We start from the raw sequence: 5,889 nt of genomic DNA on the forward strand, positions 1-5,889 counted from the left end.
AGGAAAACTGGTCCCTTATTGAATAAATATCGATTGAAAACACATTTTATGATCGTTCTTGAAGGAGAAATTGTTTTTTTTTTAATAGACTATAGCCCCCCCCCATAATATTAAAAAAATTTTTTTTTACTTGTTTGATGTTTTTTTTTTTTTTTTTTTTAATAAAATCGATTTTCTAAGTGTCCGTTTTCTACCTAACTGACTAAGTTCTTAGTGGTTTCACTTATTTTAAAACGTTTATTATGTTCATAAACGAGACCGCATATTTTTTTATATTAATATAAAAAGAATTTACTTATTTACTGTTGTTATAAAAGGGTAAAATCGATTTGGGTTTGTATTACTGTACACATAGATTCGAAAAAGTTGTCAAAAAACAAATATATAACAAATAAATGTTATCAAAGGCAAGATAAGTTACTTTCCTACCAAACTGGATATATTTTTCGTGTTTTTATTCAATGTAACGTGTTTATTCAGCTCGAAAAACATACAGTGTTTACCGATGTATTGGACAATTCAAAATAGCGGCCGACTCTCTCTTAAACACAGTAAGTTCGGGAATAGGTGTTATAAATAATAAACTAGACAAAATACTATTAAAAAAAAAACACCGAATATATGTCAACCTATGTCACGGTAATATATATTGAGCGAATTTCTAACAGTATTTTGTCTAGTTTATTATTTTTCGAATCTATGTGTACAGTAACAAACCAAAATTTTAATATTTTTTGAAATATAATTTAGAGAGGGGGGGGGTATATCTCCCTCGGAAAACAACCAACAAAAAATGAAATTAAAAAGATTCTTGATAAACGATAGCGGAGTTTTCAATAAAATTGATTAATAAATTTATTTAGTGATTACTTTTTCTCTGAATGATTGATTTTAGAATTTTGAAGTAAAAATTAAAAATATTAAAAATGAGTTAACGAGAGATTGTTAGCACCTGGCATCTCTCGCGCCAAAAAAATATTTCGCTTTTGATTTATTAGTTAATTTTTGCAAAATTTGACAGGACGACAATAAATGTTGATAATTGATAGAATTATAATTTTAAATAACGCATGAGTGCATTGCATTTGGTATGAGAGAAAACGAAAACATAAAACAAAAAACTATCATAATTAAAAAACCAAAACAAAAAAGTAACGCTCCCAGTTTTTAATTTTTTTGTTTTGTTTTTTTTTTATTATTGTTTTTATGACTCCAAAAAAACATCGTTAAAATAAGAACCAAAAAAATTGTAATTAACTTTGTATGAACATAATAAACGCTTTAAAATAAGTGAAACCACTAAGAACTTAGCCAGTTAGGTAGAAAAAAAAAACAAAAAAAAACATTAAACAAATAAAAATATTTTTTTTAAATATTATGGGGGGGGGCTATAGTCTATTTTAAAAAGCAATATCTCCTTCAAGAACGATCATAAAATGTGTTTTCAATCGATATTTATTCAATACGGGACCAGTTTTCCTACCTAGCGAAAGGGGACGAGTTTTCCCGAGACGAGTTTTCCGGAGACGAGTTTTCCCGAGACGAGTTTTCCGGAGACGAGTTTTCCCGAGACGAGTTTTCCCGGGATGAGTTTTCCTAAATTCGAATTTACTAACCACCCAAATGTTACTTTACGCTACAACAGAATACTGATCACTCTAATTTGGTTTTATAGGGGTATTCGAGGTCGCTGACAACTAAGGACCTCCAAACTATTCTGTACTACGTCATCATCATAAACCAAAAACACGACGTCGTCATTTTGTGTGTTTACTGTAATTTCTATGGAAAAACATTATCAGCATTTAGCACTATAAAATTTATTGTCAGTAACGTTATTTTACTATCGGATTTTCAAATTTACATTTAGATTATATTGATTTAGAAAAATTGATAATTGAATATTTATGTATTTATTAATCCTTTTGGCTTACATTTTTCCTATACATCTGAACAAAATTAAAAAAAAGTTAATCTAAATATTTGGCTGCATCCGAATTTACAATAGTTGTGTTATTATAGAGTTTAATAAATAATAAAAATATTTGTATATTAAATAAAAACTATAAACATTTGAAGAGTATTCTTTTCATTTTACATCAAATAAATCGTAGATAATAAAAATTCTCGGGTTTGTATTACTGTACACATAGATTCGAAAAAGGTTGTCAAAAAACAAATATATAACAAATAAATGTTATCAAAGGCAAGATAAGTCACTTTTCTTCCAAACTGGATATATATTTCGTGTTTTTATTCAATGTAACATATTTATTCAGCTCGAAAAACATACAGTGTTTACCGATGTATTGGAAAATTCAAGATGGCGTCTGATTCTCTCTTTAACACGGTAAGTTTGGGAAAAGGTGTTATAAATAAAAAAAACTATAAAAAATACTATTAAAAACCCGCCGAATATATGTCAAACTATGTCACGGTAACATATATTGAGCAAGTTTTTAACAGTATTTTATCTGGGTTTTTATTTATAACACCTTTTCCCAAACATACCGTGTTAAAGCGAGAATCAGACGAAATTCTCTAATTCGTCGCACGTGCAAATTAATAGCGGAAACTGATAGGTGAACATAGTTTTGAAAGCTGCCTGATCGTATTTTTTTTGTTTGTATTATAGAAACAGATTTATTTATTATCGATTTTTTAAATAGATTTCTGATTTTTTAAATTGTGTTTGAAAGATTAAAGTATGAAAAATACACGTGAAAAAAAAAGTTATAATGAAAAATGTTTTTACGGCGGCTTCAGAAACTGACAAATTCAGCTAAATTTAGAAGTTAAATAAATTTCAAAGATAATTAATAAAGTAAAGTGTTAAAATATTGATACAAAAAAAAGCTTAATTACCCCCCAACCTCCAAAGCGAGAGGTGAGTAACAGATCAAAACAAGTGACAACAAATCGCGAATAAATTCTACAGAAGCCAAAAAATGGCAAAAAGTTCATTTTATTTAATTACTAGCGGGGGGGGGGGGGCTTTTCCCGTTCAGAACATACGATTAAATATAACGTTTTTATTTGTTCAGAGGGTGGCCACAAAGTCACGCACCTAATCAGATCGAGTGTACCGGAAACCGAAATGACCAAATTGTCCATTGGCTTTTTTTTTTTTATCTTTCTTTTTTTTTTTTTTTTGCTTGAACTTTGAGCTTTTCAGATTATTTTGTTATGTTTTATTTTCTTGGTGGATATTTTTTGTCAGTTTTATTTTGAGGGGGGGGGGGCAGAGATTATAGTTATAGGTAATTATTAACAACAAAATTGGTGCAAGTCCAGATTAGCACTTGTAAACAAAAACGAGTACCTTTTATTTTCTTAAATAATTATAATAATAATAAAAAAAAATACTCGACTAGAACACGACTGTTTTTGATTTAATAATATTTTTTTATTCAAACGTAACAAATAAAACTTTCAATTTTGCTTGAACTTTGCAGTTTTCGGATTATTTTTTTTATTTTTATTATTATTTTTTAGCCGGATTTAACAAACAGACAAAACATAAAAAAAAAACAATTTTGGTGCTTATGCACTTATGTTACCGTTATTTTTTTATGATTTAAGTGCCTTCCCCACTGTTTGAAGTGTTTCTAATGATTTTACCTATAACTATAATCTCTGACAACCCCCAAATATCCATCAAGAAAATAAAACATAATAAAATAATCCGAAAAGCACAAAGTTCAAGCAAAAAAAAAACACAACCTTTAAATCATGATTTTCTCTAGTTCAGATGGGTGCAGTAAATAAACTTTTAACTCGAAATGACCCATAATGTACTAATGTACATAACATAAGACACAGAAAAGGAACATTTATAATGCGTAAACAGCTTTATTTTCTCATATAAACACCATACGCTCTCAATGGATTTTACCTTTTTTGTTTTACAGCGAAAAAACTATTTGTTATGATACCGAGCAAAAGATTCGATTTTTAGGAAGAAAAGCTAGTATTAAAGATGGGGAGGGAGTGTCGGCGCTTTAACTGAAGTTATCTCACGTGGTGTTTCTAAAATTCAAACATTTTTTTTTTTAAATCCAAGATGTCTGCCTTCAACGCGCTCTTATAAAAACGTGTTTTTCCACTGTAAAAAAAAACAAAAAAAAAAACTACTTAATGAAATTAAGAGAACTTTTTTTTTCCGGAGAACTTCGTTCCATAACGGATACATACAATTTAAACTTTTTTTTTCGATATTTTCCTTTTTTTAATGTCTTGGTTAAACTGTGCAAGTACCATATTTTTATAATTATATTATTTTTTGTGAAAATATTGAATGAACATTGCGTATAGTATTGTTTGTGAAATATTAAAAATATTTTCATAATTATATTATTTTTTCATGAAAATATTGAATGAACATTGCTTATCGTAATGTTCGTGAAATATTAAAAAATATTTTTATAATTATATTATTTTTTCATGAAAATATTGAATGAACATTGCTTAATGCTTATCGTAATGTTTGTGAAATATTAAAAATATGTTTAAGGTATTTTTTAAACATTAAGTTCACCTCAACAATTCACTTTAAAATTCACTTAATGTTGTATGCACACGCGATAAACAAATCTACTTCTCTGTGACCGACAGTGCCACCTAACGGAAACAAATCCACTTTTTTTTCACAACCGAGAAATTAGTAATATGCATGTGTATAAGCCAAAACAATTACGACTATACTTCCTTGAGTAATTTCATGTTAAGAACGGCTTTCAGAATAGACATCCTCAACCTCCCCATGTAAAGAACGGCTTTCAGAATAGACAACCTTAACCTCCCCATGTTAATCCTCGAAATTCTTAAAGAAATGGATTTTGCAATAAACATTCCATTTGATGGGGAGGGGGGATATTTGCTCCAAATGTAACTGTGATATTCGTTGTCAGCGTACCAACCCGCAAATACTATATTTTAAAAAAAAGTGGGAGTTGGCAGTCGCAGAGAAGTAGACTCATTTATCACACGCATAAATGGAAGCCAGTGAATTATAGTGCATAATAAAAGTCTTTATATCCGCAAAAATACTCTGCAAAATTTAAATGATATTTTCTCATTCAGCATAGTCGAAAACATTTAAAAGTCGTAATTTTAAAAAAAAGTTGTGGAGGTGTTATCATCTATAAAAAAGCAACCAGTAATTCATGCGTTATTTTTTTTCTTTACTTTTTAAAACTTTATATTGTAGGTCGATTTTGGAATTGTAAAAATATAATTCGAAGGAAATTGCCAGACTAAGCACATTATCTATTTTTCCCCCTTAATCAGAAAATAAGATATTTTCGTTTTTAATTTATTGTGAAGGGGATAAGCATGATATCTAAATTGTACAAATGTTGAAAGAAATGAATTTCTACTGTTAAAATAAATATTGAAAGCCATTTTTATTCAATATTAACAGATTGTAAAAGCTGCCGTGCACAAGAAAATTGAATTAACTCTTAAATCATGATTGTTTCAGTTACTTTTATATTTTAATATGTAAAAATAACAAACAAACTAAAAAACAGACACAAAAAAATCGGTACGGCCAACAGTCCAACACTAAAAGAGAAAGTAAGTATATTTTTTGACGGAGGCTTTCTTTTAAAATCTATCAAAATCAAGTAATTATCCAATCAATACGTAATTTTCGCCGATTATGAAGTGAAGAATGAATTTTATAATGATGTACATTTTTATAATATATATATATATATATATATATATATATATATATATATATAGTCTACAACCCCTTCTGTATTTGTGGGCCCAAATATGCTTAAAACGATAAGCCGAAACTTTCATTTTCAATATACCATGCTTTTAAGTACTTTTAAATCCTTTTAAGAATCGATACCATAAAAGAAAAGAAATTAATAAATA

Source organism: Euprymna scolopes, chromosome 46 (assembly GCF_053919585.1).
Source record: "Euprymna scolopes isolate OS-2025 chromosome 46, ASM5391958v1, whole genome shotgun sequence".
NCBI classification, from domain to species: Eukaryota; Metazoa; Mollusca; class Cephalopoda; order Sepiida; family Sepiolidae; genus Euprymna; species Euprymna scolopes.